Raw genomic sequence first — 17,417 nt, forward strand, 5'->3', positions numbered from 1 at the left:
GAACCTACCGCCTCCCATCCTCACCACCTTTTAGAGAGGAACTATTGAGAGCATCCTCACCAGCTGTATCACCGTCTGGTATGGGACCTGCCACGCCGCTGATCGCAAGGCTCAACAGAGAGTCGTGCAGGCAGCTGAGAAAATCATTGTTTTCTCTCTCCCCTTCATTCAGGACATTTTTCACACATGCTCTGTTCAGAAAGGCCTCCAGCATTGTGGAAGACCCCTCCCACCCCTCACACTTGCTTTTTGTCCCTCTGTCATTGGCAGGAGGTTCAGAAGCATCCGTACACAGACTACCAGGCTGTGCAACAGCTTTCTCCCCCAGGCTGTCAGACTGCTGAACTCACTGCTGCTCCCATCCACTCGTCTCAACCTGGTCCCCACCCCACCCCTTACATCCCACTAAACCAAGGGAATGCAGTTTACTTATATTTTATTTTTATTGTTATTATATTTATTGATTCAACATGCAGCCATTTGCACAGTGTACTTTTACACTCCAATATGAATCCATTATTGATAGTTATTGTCCTATTGATGTGTCTTGTCTTTTGTTATAACTTGTTATATTGTTGTTATATTGATGTTGTGTTCATTCTTAATGCAAATGTAATGAAATTAAATTAAATTTCATCCTACTGTATATCTTTGCTGTGTAGAGTTAGGATGACAATGAACTTAAACTTGAATTTGAACTTGAACTTGAACTGAATATTATATTTTATTTCCCTAATAGAAAACTTAGACTGATATATGTACATCTTTAACCACAAAATAAGATTGAAATACGTAAAAGCATGCAAAAACTAAGACTGAAATGTAGTTTTATTCACTAAAATGAATTTCTTGCCTCAAGAACAGTGTTATCTCTATGCCCTTTTTAGTGCCTTTATAGTAGAATAATACAAATACATATTGTCACCTATAAATCTTGAGAGATCTTGAGAAGTGTCGGCAGAGCTTCCTGTCAGGCTGTGTAGAGCCCTAACAATCTCTCCACCAATCGGAAAAAAATGTTAGCGTAGCCTTTATGTATTCTAAAAGGTGAAACCCAGAGCAAAAAAGTCCAACAAGAACTCTATTTATTTAAGATTCTCTCATCGAGATTGTGAGAGCTGGACAGTCAAAGGACGCTGATTAGAGAGATTTTAGTGAATCAAACTGACAGTGTACCACCAGAGACTAAAAAGTGAGTTCAGTGGATTATGCCCTTTCTTTCTTTATCAGCTCCTTTCTTAGTATATCTGCACTTTATTCAATTGTAAAATTTCCTTTAATGGAATAGAAAGTCATTTTATGAGTAACAGGATGGGAAAAAAACACAATATTCTATAAGCTTTGTCCCAGTGCCATACTATATATTAACAATATTAAGTATCTAGTATGTATGTACCAATGTTGATAGTGCAGTATAGGGCTGCAACTAATGATTATTTTCTTTATTGGTTAATCTGTATATTTTCTTGATTAATTGATGAGTTTAAACATGTCGAGCACTGTTTCCCAAAGCCCAAGATGATGTTCTCAAATGTCTTTTTCTGTCCCGACCAACAGTCCACAATCCAAAGATATTCAGTTTACTGTCATAGAGGACTAAAAGAAACCAGAAAATATTCACATTTGAGAGGCTGAAATCTGAGAATTTTGACTTTTTTTCTCAAAAACTGACTCAAAATAGTTAATCGATTATCAAAATAATTGGTCATTAATTAAATAGTTGGCAACCAATCAATTAGTTGACTAATTGTTGCAGCTGTAGTGCAGTGTTTTGGTAGTCACAAGAACTTCATCAACTTCGTCGTTTTCAGGTGTTTACTTAGAGCAAATAATACAATACAGACATCACACTTAGAATCTGGGACACAACTGTCTATTTCAATTTTTAAATGTAGCAAGAAATTGAAGTATATTTCCCCAAATGTTGAACTATTCCTTTAAGACCTTTTTGCCTTGGTTTATTGAAGGATTGAAGTCACTGTGCTGTCACTGTGACCACAGATCAGGAGATCATTGTCTTGGCTATGACAGGTCACATACATAACATGTATGATTGTAATTTTCTAGTAACATACTCTGATGTTCTTTGTTAAATATATTTAGTACAGAAAGAAAGCCTCAGTATTACATACAAACTATGCTGCAAATGATGCACTGTTCATGAAGAAAATAAATATTTCATGTGTTAGCTACACTCTGGCTTTCCTTTGCTCACAGTTTCATCTCCAAGCTTGCAGTCTTTCCAAAAGCAGGAAGCAGTTCTCACAGGTTCAGTCCTCCAACTCTGCATTCAGCTCAGCTTTTAAATGCTCAAAGGGATTTAATAAAGGACATGTCAAAGGCCATAGAGAGTGGAAAACTGGAAATATTCTGCAGTCAAAATAGGTAAATCCTATTAATATTTAATGTGTTCCACCGTGACAGAGCTGGGTTGAGACAGTTTCTCCTTTTTTTTGTCAATTAGCTGTGTCATCTGTAATCATGAGCAAGACCTACCTGCTAGGGTTGGTCTCTCTTTTTATACATGAGAACCAGATGAAGGACAGTGTTATATTAGTGAAACAATATCATTTTTTTCATGCAGTAACATATACTGCTGCATTGCTTAATGGGGGAGAAATGGTGGTAGAATAAAGGGGGAAAGATACGAGCATATCAGAATTTTCTGATGCTTATTGTGTTGTAGATGCTTCACTTTGCTAAACTACACCTTAAAGAAGCAAAAAACAAACAAAAACCATAAGCTTAATCAGCAATAACTGAGAAATTGAATAATCACAGACCTGCTGAAAGAGAAATTTTGAATTCAAATAAAAGGTTATTTGGAAACTTGGAATGGAAGAATTAAAGCTGTTGACCATTTGTTCCATGCTACATTTTTAGGAGGTCACATGGCCTGACGTCTCCTCGACCTCCACCACTGATATCTGATTTAAAAAAAAACATCTGTGGCACAGAGCTACATCTGTGCTCTCTAGGTTACAACTAGCTCACGTACACGGAGCCACAGATGGACCCACTGGAGCTCAGACCACAAGATACCAAACCACCTCAAGCAAGGAAAATGTGCTTTGTGTCCCGTGTCAGCATGAAAGTAGGGCCATGTATGTTATGTAAAATACAAGTTAACCACACACAGCAGATGTTCTCCTACACAACGCACATTTCCACTCCCAATGTGGACAGGACGCTAAAAGAGATGAAACACTTCCTTGTTGCTGTCTCTCTTTGTTCTGTCTCCTTTATTATGTTCTCTCTTTCTAATGTACCCCTTCTACAAACAGCAGACTTCCATCTCAACCAGTTTCCTATAATTTCATCCCATTTCATGTGGTTAGAAGCTACTTGTTAACTTGACATGTAATTTCTACTTGGGCTGGACGATAAAACAAGAGAGAGTCAAACGTACGCACAAGACGAGGAATTAGTGTCGAAGAGTTGACCACTAAATGCCACTAAATCCTACACACTGCTCCTTTAAGTGTATTTATTCAGTCAGAACATGTAAAGAACTAATAAATATAGACACTAGTCACTAAAGCTGTAAGGAAGTGCATTTTCAAATCACCATTCAGTATTGCATCTTTTCCTCTGGGCTCTTTGGAGACGATGTCAGCCACATCAAAATAATCCTCTTTTCAAAAAATACAACCATCTCTAGCTTGATTCTTTTTTTTCCCGAAGTATAGAAAATCCTAACAATGTCTTCAATTGTCAGTTTCCACCATACCTCCATAAAAACTTCAGGAGTGAAAAAGATTGAACATTATGCAACCTGTTACAATTCCGAATACAGAAACAGGTGGAAAATGTTCCAGTGCCCCCTCAGGACAAGACTTTCCCCTCTGAATCACATACAATACATCAAGAGTTTGTGTCACAGGATAGAATGAGGTGGAAATCTGTTTCAAGTCAGGGTACAGAACATCCTCTGGGATGTAACCTAGATGTTTTTATCTGAACAGATCTGCTGCCATGCTTGCCATATCTCTGACTCAATACTGTTGCTCTCTTGACCTTGGGGGAGGTGGGGGGAGGTTCAGAGGAAGATGGGATATATATTAGCCTGCAAAAAGAAATCCAGTCAGCTTAGAGCCACTTTGTATTTGTTCACACATGGGGCCAACGTTTACATGACCACCTGGAGACTGTCTGCCTGAACGATGCTCCTCTTTGGTAGCTGTAGTTGTATGCTAGATAGTATAAAATCTCTGAGGCTGCAGTTATAAGTGCTGAAGGAAAGTCAGCAGGGCCAGAGTTCTCATTCTTCAGCGCTGTTCTGCTGAGTCTCCCCTTCGCTTTTCTCATCCGTACAAAGAACAGCATAAGCTTTCCCTCCAGTTCTGCTCCTTCAGCAGACATAGCACACTATATCACCTTGTTTTAATTCGCCAGTGAATATATCTAATACAGATAGGTTGATATCTGCTGTTCTTAAAAGTCGTGCGCCAGTCTTTCCAATAACACACCTGGGGCCAGATGTATAAACGCCATGCATACCCATTTCCTGCACATAAAGTGGTATTTATGAATACAGAGTGTGCGTGAGAATGTACTCACCTCACACCAGCATACACATGTTTTTTTAGAAATAGCCGTGGTTCAGATGATGAGATGGGGATGGAAAAATAAGGTGAGACTGAATCTAAATGTTATAAAACATGTTTAGGTTGATTAACAACTGCACTGATTTTTATGCATTTTACACTTCGATTTGAAAAATGACCATTTTTTATTTTTTTTTAATTACTTTTGTATGATCAGTTTTATCATTCCTCTAATTTTCATGGTAGGCATCATTATGCTGTTAATATTCTTTTTATTTGATCCTTAATTGTGAAACACCTGTAAAGTCTGTTTCAATATGAGTACTACAAACTAATCTGATTATATTTCTGATGTGTAAAAAAGATGATGAGATATCACTGCCGATGATGGTTTATAGGTCCATGTGATTTACTAATGATATGGATCCTATAAATAACTACACAGCTGTGCGTAATGGCAGTTCCTGTGCTGTTTGAGAACCTCTCTGGTGCAGCACAATCTGTCAAACTGCACTTCTTCTTTGCTGTTGATGTTGTTCATTTATTGCTTACTGTGGGAGTGGAAATAAACTAGTTCCACAATGATTGAGATTTATAAAACAGTGGCGGCAGTAGCTTCATATTTACTGTACAGACATGTAACTCTTGGCAAGAAAGCCCTTAAGTGCATTTTTCAAAATGTCAAACCATTCCTTTAATGTAAACATATTGATTTAATGCAGCTTAAACTTTGGCGGTATCAATTTTTCAGGTAAACAAATTGGCTTTGCCCAAGAGCAGCCAAAATCTGAAAAACTCATCTTAGACTTGATTTACTTAATGAATAGGTAAGTAAATTAACATTAACAGAACAATGCCAAGTGTGTCAATATTGCCTAGTGTTGTAATTTAAAACCTGACAGAATTAAGGTGGAAATAAAGGCTGCAGGTACTATTCTGATGCACATGAGTAAAATACAGATCATCATCCATTATCACAGACAGCTTGTTATCTTAGTTGACCTTCCAACTTCACACTAGCCTGCAGCTATCTTGGTATGCTAGTCACCTATAGCTTGTGAACTTACAATTAGGCTACTATGGCAGCAAATGACAGAAAAAATAGATTTATTTACTTCTCATTTACACTTCAGGTTTACCAGTTGGCTAACATACGTTCAGAAACTTGTAGCTCTCCACATGGATGTTGAAGTAAAACAATTATGTATGCCTCCATATATCTACAGGTTGGAAGATCTTGATAGATGTCCACCACTCCCTAAAAACTTTTCTTTAGTGCCTTAAAGTTAGACAATAAACCCCCAACTGCCCCATTTGAGTTGCTCAGCATTAGCCAGACTGAGGATACCTGCAGTAGGAAATAGGGCAGTGCTATATGTTCTCTGTAAGCCTCAAGGTTAAATTAAAAAAAGAGCTTTTCCAAAGCTGATGTGCCAGTACAGCAAAAGCTTGACCACCCTTTGACTTTAACCTGGACTGTGGAACAGTTAGCAGGCCTAACCCAGCAGATCTAAGAGGCCTTTTTGGACAGTAAGGTGTTAAGAGTTCACTGATGTACTGATGGCACCTGGCCACGTAAAGCCTTTTAAGTCATGAATAAAAATTGATTCTAAAAGAAATTGGTAACCAATTCAAAGAGGCTCAAACTGGGTTGTAGGGCTGGGCGATTAATCAAATTTTATTCTCAATTACAATTTTGGCTTCCAACGTTTATAAAAACAGGATAATCAAGATAAAACAATTATTGTGCCGCATTCTGTTTCGTAATGATGCTCTCATTTTAGTCTTGTAATAAATCCAGCACACGCCTTTCCTTTACAGCAGTGCGCTTTTGCCCCTCCCTACAAGCATCTGTCCTGCGTTCAGCATCTCTGTCCACAGAACGGGTCGTCCGTCAGCAGAAACTCCTGACCAGCGACTGGCTAACCTGCCTTCACTAGGCTGACTGACAGCAGAAATTTACTGAACCAAAATAGTTTTCATGTCGGCTCAACGGGAAGAAACCAACAGTGTTTGTATTTATTGATTCATTGATTTATTTCCCCGCCCACCGTAGCAAGTGAGGGGAATCTGCCTGTAGTGAAACAGACGAGCTCACAGACCCTTGATTGACCCTTGAGCCTTGTTTAATCAGTGTAGATGCCAGTATTAAGTTCAAAACACGTATACAGCAGGATAATTGTGTGATTTAAATAGCTATCTGTGCAGATTACGCTTTACTAAACGCAACAGAAAGACTCGGAGCGTAAAAAAACACAGGGGTTCTCCATGAGATGCTCGGAGTCAGTGTGGATTGATACATTTAATAAAATGGAAGTGTTTCTGTTCCATGAGTCAATGTGTAATCATGTTAAGTAATTGTGATCGCAATATTGACCAAAATAATTATGATTATGATTTTTGCCATAATCGAGCAGGCCTTGGTCTTCATCAGAAGTCTGGCTGCAGAGTTCTGCACAGTCTGAAGCTGAGCTACAGCTTGGCAACTGAGGCAGGTGCCTTACAATAGTCCAGGCATGAGGAAACAAAATCATGCATCATTTTCTCTGTATTGCTAAAAGATAACATTGCTCTGATCTTGGAAATATTCCTGAGTTGGTAGAAACATAGAGTATAGAAATGAATAGCATGGGTTACTTAAAATACATAGCCAAACTTTACAGGAAATGTAAAAAAGGTGGGAATGAGTTTGGTGGGTAGGAGTAGGGACAATACAGACAGCCAGCTCTTTAAAATAACAGTTTGTTTGAAGTGACCGACCTCAGGGTTAACAAATGCATTCACAGGTCACGAGTGTCCTCCATCTCCACTGCTACCTCCATCAAGCTGAGGACACACCGGCATTTTCCATGATTAGGTGCTGCTTCTGCCTCACAAGCACAATGGAGATGAGGGGAGGGAGATGGTGGGGGGATGAAAGGTGGGAGACAGAGGAGGAGAGCGTTGAGCAGGGATTGGATTGGCGACGAGTGCAGCAGGGCCATCCATTCTGAAACGCCAGCGCAGGCCTGGATCAGTACATCTAATATGTGGATGAATGTCTCGACCTTCAGTGGTTATCTTCAGTGGAGACTACTGACCCGGCACATTGCTCTATTTGACAAGATTTGCTTAAAGCTGCACTAGGCAGGATTTTTATGTAAAAATAGATTGATTCTAACCAACTTAAATCACAAAGTGGAACTTCAGCTGAGATGAATATCTGGTTCCCTCCAATAGAAATGCCCTAATTTCTCAAATTCTGTTTGCGGGCATTATCAGTCACCCGGAAACTTTTCCACCCACAGGAGTGACTATATCCTAAACAGAAGAGAGTGGGCAGTTTCCAAAAAGCTGCATTCAGCAGCATTATCTAGATTAAAGCATTACTGATGCTCTGTTGCATGATTTTTGGATATTGAAGTTTGAGATTGTTTTTTTCCAGTTGAGATTTCTCAACATTAACGGTCTATAGCTCGTCATTTGTCCATGCCCACATATCCGCCAATGATCCTAGCATTAGCCTCAACGTGACATTAGCACAGATTTTGGTTTTCTCTAAAGCTGAGCAGCATCTCTCTCTCGTGGCACCGTGATGAATATGTTGCACAGTGAACGCCCACAGTCCCAGTGGTATGATCATTTTTCGCTCCACTGATCTGCCTTCTATTTAATGAGGCTGACACCTTCACGCTCCACATAATGAACCCACCTGTGACTTACGCTAACTTGTGCAGTCTCAGGCTTTACATGTAGGTGGGAAATACGTGCCACTGCGTTGCATCATCTACACTGATTGCACCATGCTCGCAATGCATCTGCCATTAGAGCAAGTCATTTCAACTTTGTTCCATTTACAACAGCCATTAGAGCACAGTCTTTTCCTGTCTAACTCTTTTTCTCTATCTCTGTTCCCTCTATGCTGAGAATGTGTGTATGAAAAACATAACCCTAACCCACAGTTTCTCAAGTGACCAGGTTGTCAGCCTCTGGCCCTCAAGATTTATACGGTTTATAAGCAGGCAGCTGAGACACCTCACTGTTTAATAATATATTTTGTTATATTCTCTGAATGTGTATGTACTGTAGAAGTAATAATCTGTGACATTTTCTAATACACAAATGTCCACTTCTCTATTCTACTTACTGCTGATTAAACACAATAGTTATTGTAAAAGCTTGAGCATATGCGGTAGCACTTGACAAACAGAGAAAAGAACTTCTGGCAGACAGGAAATGCCTTGTTTGCAGTGAGTGTTTGGAAAAAATGTAATAAAAGTGATCTCTGGGAAGTGATTAATACCAAAGATGTTGTTGCTGCAATCATGATTCAAAAGATGATTACAGTTTATTACAAATTGGGTCAAATTTTTGTGGTTTGACCATCATTCCTAACTCTAATATTACCCTTGTAGTCACCAAGTTGATTGATGAGATTTGGGAGCACATCAATATTGCTAAAGAAGTCAGACCGGTAAGAAAAACGAGCAATCAGATGGTCAGACAAGGTTGGAAACACTTAGAGAGAGACAAAACAAAAGGAAACAGTAAAATTATTACCCAAACTCTCTAGACTCTTGAGGTACAGCTATAACCTGAGTCATGTGACAAACAGAAAGGTTATCAGAAGGCTAATTTTGGGCAGCCTCACTAGCTTGTCTACTTGTGGTGTAAGAAGGTTATCAGTTAAAGAGCTGATAGCACAACTGTCCTTGAAAAATTCTGCAGCGAAGGGAAAATGTGGTAAAGTGTGTTACTCTTTAAGCTCTGTTCTGCTCCAACAAAGCAGTAACTTACCACTGTGTTTTAAATATAATCAATGCAAAAATGTTCTAATGTAAAAACAATTACTAGGATATGACAAACCATATATATACATGCAAACAAACTGTTTAGTTAATCAGATTTTGAAAAACTTTATTACGGTTTTTAAGAAGCATTAAGCATTTAAGAATCCTTTCAACATGATTTAGCCTCTAATTTCTGTATTATAATTGTGTGATGTGTTGGTGCGTCGCCCAGCAAAAAACTCCCACCAGCTCTGTTTGTCTGGAGAAACAGAAACAGTGTGCTAGATGCGAGACATCAGCAGCAACAGGGGCTGGAATAATATCAAATAATTATATTCAGGAGGGCGCAGGGTGTAGTTAAAAGAAAACAAGCCCAATTTTCTGTAATGCCTACTTAATCCATGTATCGATTTCAACATTTTTTTAAGAATTGAGAGTCAGTTGGTCTGTAAGATAACATCGTAATAATAGCTTGTACAGGCAATAGTCCTTAGCCAGTGGTAACTACAGTATACTTTATAGTAGAGTAGCCTACAAGTATAAGAGCTAGCTTTGCTATCCAATGTTACCCTCATCTTGTTGGTCATAGTGGTGCCTGTAGTTGTGTACTCACAGTTTTCCTGTGCCATACTCTCATAATACCTCCACATAAAGTGCTTTAGATCAGTGGATCCCAGTGGCTTTTGTCTGGAGTATCCCCACAGAGCTGTCAGATGAACTTTGACAATCATCAAGTTCTAAAAGTGTTGTTTCTAATGCTATAATACTATAATTTATGTATAAGTTAATGTTGTTAAAATATTTTTTTCATTCAAGACATAGTGATCCTGGAATAGTCCATGTCTTTTTTGTCAGTAGGTTTGGTTAAGATTTGATATGTACTACACTACTTTTGTTGGGTATATCAACCATTTACCCATTACTTTATCTGTATATATATATTTTTTTTTCATGTAACCCTGTGTAAGCCCTACACTAACAGCACACTGTCTGGTGAGGATAATGGTTTTTTGTCCAAGTAGAAGAATCATGTTAGCCCATTGCTGCTGTCCATGGTGCTGAATCAGCCTCTTCTCCTGGATTACACTGCATACTGACACACAATGAGAGGATAAGAGCTGAGGGCAGTGTGCTCATTGGCTTTTTCTCACAATAATGGATTTTTCCATTTAAGAAAATTAATATAATGATTCTTCGGTTATCTCGGCTGACAGAAAGGCATTTTTACATTCAAGGAAAATGTTTTCAATCCAAATACTGTAGCTCATTAGCATGGCTAGCCAACTGGGCTAATAGCTGTCACTTTTCTGAAAATGTATAGCAGGCTACAGCTGCATTTTTATTTGTTTAAAATGAGTTAATAATGAACTAGCATCCCAGTGATACATTTATCTATGTTTGTGGTAAAAATATGTAGTTGTGTAGTGGGTGGAGGTACAACTCTGCACTTCTGCACTGTATAATGCATCCTGTCAGACAGCCCTGCACTCAATGCCCTAAGCAAGAAGAAGTTATAAATAAATCTGTTAAGATGTGACATGGGCTACACATAAAGCGTGCGGCTGTAATATGGTTGTATGTGTGGCACAAAGCAAATAGATAACGATCAAGATCTGGGTTATGAGGCAGAGCTTATATGAGCACTGTGATCACTGGAATGCATTTTTATTCTCCGCTGTAAATAGAGAGGGAGTGGCCATGGGCAGATGAGCTTCAGTAAAATAGCAGAATTCAATTTATTTTTTTTATTTTTTCAACAAAAGTGACCATGTTTTATGAGGCCAACTTGTCTCAGTATTATTTTCATGGTCCACAGCTTGGTGTTGGGGTGTGGTCACAGAAGGATCCCATTACAGTGTGTGCAGCACAGAATTGTACAATAACAAACCATAGATCTTAGTCTGCCCAGACATGTAAGCCAATGTTCCTCAAGCTTATATCAGCTGTCAGCTTCTTCCTGTCTTTTATCTGCTCCCTTTCTGTCATATCACAGACCACACTGTAAGTGATGTCTTTGTGTTTAGCCTTAAAGGAGCAGTTCAATATTTTAGTAGATAGATAGTAGGTAGAGATTCTTATTCTTTCTGATAGTCTGATGAGAAGATGGATATCAAGATATGAATCTCATGTTCCTGTGTTAATTATGGAGCTGTAGTCAGGGCGTGGTTAGCATAGCGTAAAGACTAGCCTGGCTCTCTTCAAAGGGAAAAAACAACTACCAACATTTCTAATACCCACTAATTACTTGATCTTTTTTTTTCATCCATGCACAAACGGGAATATCATTTTAGAGAGAGATATGTGCTGGAACTATTTATTGGCAAACAACAGTCAGGTGCAGCTTCCTGAAGTTTTGTCATCACAGCAAGGTTTGCCATGTTTAGTACCATCATGCCTGCACAGAAACATCTACTAACTAACATCTGTGCTCACCAACCGTGTCGCACCATACTGTGAATCATTTAATAACTGAGGATGGTTTACAAACTCATGACCACTTGTCTCTCACACAGTGGTAAAATAAGGGGAATACAGTATATAACAAAACTGAGTACACCCCTGGTCAATATCTCTAAAATGTTAAGGTAATTAAGCAAATTCATTTGAAAAACAGAATACTTGACTAATAAAACAATAATGAAATGTCCGTAACTAAGAACAAACTGCAACAAAAGTCAATACACCCTTCATTAGTGTGACTCCATTCATTTATTTCTACGCCTCCACGCTAGTGACAGCCGTGGCTGGAGGCATAGAATTCATACACTAATTACGACAAAGTTTCACACAAATGTCTGATAGGATAAAATGATGAAGTGATGACATTTTATATCCAAAAGGTCAACTTCACTGTGACATCATAATGTTCTGCAAAAACACTTTTCAGGCCATTATTCAACACCATAACTCAGAACAGAAGGGGAGATTGTGACCATATTTCACATTTGGTCAGATACTGAATTGATGACACTAATCTTGGTTCCCACCTTGAAACTGTGGTGAGTGTTTAGATCTTCTGTGCTGCCGGGTTGAAGATGTGTGTGAAGCATCCTTGTTTTAGAATTTGTAGCTTCCTTGCAGCAACATGGCTACAGCTTTGTGTTCTGTGAGAATCAGCTTTATTGGCCAAACATGTGAACACATACAAGAAAAATGCACTTAATACCTTTTATTAAATTCCTTCAAAGTCTTCACTACAAATATTATATGAATCTGGACAGACATTGATCTAAACTATAACTTCACTGGTTGGCAGAGGCGGTATTTCTAGTTTTATATTGTGTGTGCCCAGCTTTATTTTGATGACAGATTGGATCCTCCTGGACATGGCTGATACCATTCTTGCACAAATCTGCGGAGAGATGTTCTGTCATTCTTCACAGATGATTCTTTTCAGCTCTTCCATGCTGGAGGGGTTTTGTTGCTCTACCTTCCACTTTAAAATACTCCAAAGGTGTTCTGTTGGATTCAACTCAGGAGACATACTTAGCCAGGTCATTGTTTTCACTTTTTAAAAAAAACCCAAAAAACTCTTGTGTGATTTTTTTCAGTGTGTTTGGGATCAATGACATGTTGGAAAATTCCCATCCTGACAATCTTCTTGAGACTGGTATTCATCTGTCCCTCCTTAGGTGTTTACCTCAGCTCAACTTGGAAACAGTTGGACATGATGTTAGCGAGTTCATGACCAATCCTCCTACTGTACCCTGCCCTGATAATGAGATAAAGCAATTAAAACTTTATTATAACTATAACAAGCAGCTACTGACGTGAACACCTCTCATCCATACTGATATATGCTCAATTTAACCCACACAAGGACGCCTGCGTGTTTTTAAATAGCACAAGTTATGGAAGACACATGTTGCTGCAGGCTCATATGATCATAGTGTGGTTAAGTAACAAAAACGCATGCATAAGCACTGAGCATAATCACACTTCATTAATGATTGGTGTTCATACAGTACATAACTAGAACTAGAGTTATCATTGTAACATTTAAACTAAGTAACTTTTCAAGATTAGGCCCTGCTGTTTTCACCATTTATAACATGATCACTGCAAAAACCTTGAGAACTCTTGAGCTCCAAGTTTAACCACTACAGTGATCTACTCTTTAGTCTTGTCTGCAGTTTTTTTACACTTGTGTCTGGCATCGTGGAAACTTTCTTTGATTAGACTATTTCACATGAAACTAGCTACATCAGCAGTCAGTATTAATGCATTTACATTCTGGCAGGAGTGGGAATAGAGTGTTTTCTGCCCACTGGTATGGCAGCTGTTAGATGCTGCAACATTAACTGCAGCACCTTAATAGCTGGACACACTGCATAGAGGTGCTGGGTGGATGGATACACTGTTGTCTTTCAAGAAATAGTTCCAGCACGTTACTCTAAAACCTAAATCCACCTAAAGCCTAAAATCCTTTTTACATTTCTGTTTGTGTAGGGATTAAACAAAAAATATACAATGTGTTAGTGAGTTTTAGAGGTGTTGGGAAGTGTAATTGTGAACTTGGAACAGAGCCAGGCTAGCTGTTTCCCCGTACCTCTAGTCTTTATGCTAAGCTAGGCTAATCACATCCTGACTCCAGCTCTAATTTGATATCCATCTGCTCACCTCACTCTTGGCAAGAAAGCAAATAAATGTATTTCTCGAAAAGTTTAACTATTTCTTTAAAAAATATCGTGTTATATGGTATTAGGACATTATATTTACATACTAGATGTCAAAACAGGAAGTGAAATAGAGCTGTCTGAACACCAACCTGCAAAATGTTCATGTGAGTTTTTCTCTGCTAGTGATGCATCACTGTACCCAGCATAGCTTTTTTCACCAGAATAACTCCTGATTTGGCTTCAGTGACTTGATATTTGGCTGCCCATGTTGATGTGATTTAGTCCGGGCCTCCAGCTGATGCTCTCCACATTATTTGTCGGCACAGCAGAGCATTACTTATTAATGACTTCTTCATGCTTTATTAAACTTACTGTCATAACACCTCATCAGGGACTGTAGAGGATGTTTGCTCGTCCTCCTCTCACTGGTGAAAAATAACTCTTTTAAGCTGAAACCTCAAGTTGTTTATTTACCATATATTTACTCCGTTTTCCTCGCTGGATGTGACACGCCACCCTTTACAGAGCCCAGAGGAGGTTAGATGAAACTTTAAGGGATTGAGCCACTTGCCAAAAGCCTGCCTTATGTGTGCTGGGTATCTTAAAGGAGACTGTGTTACTTAAGAGGTGTGTTTGCATCCGTCAGGCAGGCAGGGCATCGTCTTTGGCTCGCTTACTCGTCACCATTTATCTTTCCTGTTGATGTCCATTTACAGAGCGTCACGCCTGATGATTCCTGCAATCTAAAGTTATCACCACCTCACCAGCCTGTGCAGTTATGCCAAATGGGCCCTGTGCCTGCCAACAGGACCGCAGCTACCTCTGCCACTTCTAATCAGTAGGCGCTGCCGTCAGGACCGAACAGCTTGGTTATTTTAGGGCAGGCCTCTCCTCCTGTGTCACCTCCAGCATCTCCTGCAGGGCGGCTGTCATCTTTATGGATGTCACTCGCTGCGGGAGGACACGGCCGTGCTAGCCTCAGTCCGAGAAGTCCTCTGGAGGGGGCTCAGTGCCGAGGCTAAATTATCTGAAACCCTTCTTAAAGATCCCATGGCGGCTTTTTACGGCAGCTACGCAGACTCATTCAGCGTTCTGAGACTAACTGCCTTCTCTCATACTCTCAGCCCTCTGTTAAATCCACTTCAAAGCACCATTGGTTGATAAAGATATCCTCAAAAGCATGCGTTTGTTATTTTTACTGCTGGAATCATGTTCATCTGCAGCACCGCAATGCTTCACCCGGACATATAATGACAGAAGAGATGCGATCTATTTTCACCGTCTGCTTTTACATGCAGACAAAGGAGATAATCTCATCAACACCTGAGTGTGGCATGATGTTGCACCATCTCGGCTCAGATGATCAAAGACAAGAAAAACAAGCTAATTGGCACTCCCCGGAGACTGGGAGCTGGAGGATAGATCCAGTCTGTCTAGAAGCAGCAAAAAAATATTCTCTTTGAAATTATGCAATGCTAAAAGTATGCAATGCTGTACAGTTTGTCATTTAAAGTGGCAATTTAGAAATGAGACCAGACAGATGATTCTAAAATACTCTGTTAAGCCCAACAAAGTTTTCACTGAGCTGGCAAAATTAAAGTTGCAATTAAGCAAGATTTCCATATATAAAAATACACCTGTCTTGTTAGCTGAAGTCACAAAGCGGAGTTTGGTATAGACACTCTTCATCACATATGAACCGCTGAATCAAAATTAATAGGACCATGCTGGTGTTTTACCATGTTTTCCCACAAACCATGAATTCTCTATATGTTAAAGTTATACTAACAATAGTTTCACTTGTTTCCAGTCATTTCGCTACATTAAAATACTCAGTGTGCAAATAATTAACACTTGCTTGAGATTAACCCTAAAAAATGTAGCCTAGCAGTGGCCTCTTTCTTTGCATCGTGTGCAATATTACGTGTCCCCAGGTTTGCTGTGTAATTTGACTTAAACACAAATTAATTTAGAAATATGAGCACAGTAAGCACACTACTGTGCTTAAGGTGAAATAAAGAGAATCCTAAAAGTAGATTTTGACTCAGAACCTCAAGATCAGGCAATAAAGTAAAACCCACCTGAAGGCCCGCATCATGCTGCATCATGTGAGTGATATTTTGCTTTAGCTGTGCATATTGCCATTTACCAAACAAACACATTTGCCTTATTATTGAACAAATATAAACACCTTCTCTCATCTCATCTGAGATTTCAGTCGACTGCCAAAAAGAAACCTTTTTAAAGCAAAAAATGTTTGCTTGTGATTTTTTCTTCCTTTTTTTGTTTTCTTTTTTCAGCAACATGGTTCATTAATGATTTTGATGGACAACTCTCAAATCTTGGATGTTGAAGTGTTGATTAATTTTTTTTTTTTTTTTTTTTTTTTTCAATTTTGCTGTTGAAGGGATTTTTGATTTTTTTCTTAATCTAATCAAGGGTCTAAAACACAATCCACAGTGTATTTATGGAGCTTTTCTTTAAGGTACATCACTCATCAGTCAAACAGTCACAAGCAAGTTTTTGGTTTCACAGTGGGCACATAGAGCTGTGGCAGGGTGTGGGGTGGGGGAAATAAGAATAAAAACAACACTTCTTCTCATATACATCTCATTGAGCGTATTTGGAGGCTGTTTTTGTCCATACATTTGTAATATTTGTCTGCCTGGTGAAGACAGTTAGCAGGTCGTTGTCCTCTCAGCTCTGACAGGACAGCTGGTTCTGATGACAGTGATGCTGTGTTGCTGTGGATTGAACAGACAGATGCTGCTGATGTCCTGTGTATGGTGTGAAGTCGGGATAAAGATAGAGGGTGTTGTGTGTTCAACAGACTGTAAAGCTCTCAGAGACAAATGGATGATGTTGAGCTATAGCACCTTTGATGTTTCATATGCTATTTTGACCAGAATTACGAGTCAACAGTGTTCTCCATCACACAAGTCAATGTTTAACACCTCACCTCAGTGTGTCTCTGAGCCTGTCTCTAACACACTTCACTTAGCCTCATTACAAGTCAGGAAAATTGGTTTTAGTCAATGGTTTAATTACTCATCATGAAGCTGATTTGATGTTTTTAACTGAAACTTGGTTGGATCAAAGCAACAGTGCAGCACTTGTGATTGAGTGTGCCCCCACTAATCTTGACTTCATGAATGAGGTCAGAGTCAAAGTTTTATATAATGACGGGCAAGCTTTAATAATCTAACAAATCAAATGATTGCACTAAAGAACTGCGCTCCAGAGCGTGTGAAGCACATCTTTGATTTAATTATCTCTATGATTATATTTAAGGGTCTCACAGATTGTCAGTCAATCAATATCACTATCAGAAAAAACCTTAGTGAGGAACAATTTAAATTATGAAATTATAAATTATAATGATGTTATTGTACCTGCTAGACTTAAAATAATTTTAACAATAAATAAATGTCATAGTGGCAAAATTCCATGAAAGAGATTTGTTGTAAAGCTGGGTGTAAATG

General features: G+C 38.9%; 1 protein-coding gene across 4 annotated transcripts in view; it reads left to right on the forward strand.

Annotated features, from left to right (window-relative positions):
* LOC122999900 (heparan sulfate glucosamine 3-O-sulfotransferase 5) overlaps positions 1–17,417 on the forward strand; it is a 127,677-nt gene that overhangs the window by 56,928 nt on the left and 53,332 nt on the right. The window lies entirely within an intron of this gene.

Source organism: Thunnus albacares, chromosome 16 (genome assembly GCF_914725855.1).
Source record: "Thunnus albacares chromosome 16, fThuAlb1.1, whole genome shotgun sequence".
Classification (NCBI taxonomy): domain Eukaryota; kingdom Metazoa; phylum Chordata; class Actinopteri; order Scombriformes; family Scombridae; genus Thunnus; species Thunnus albacares.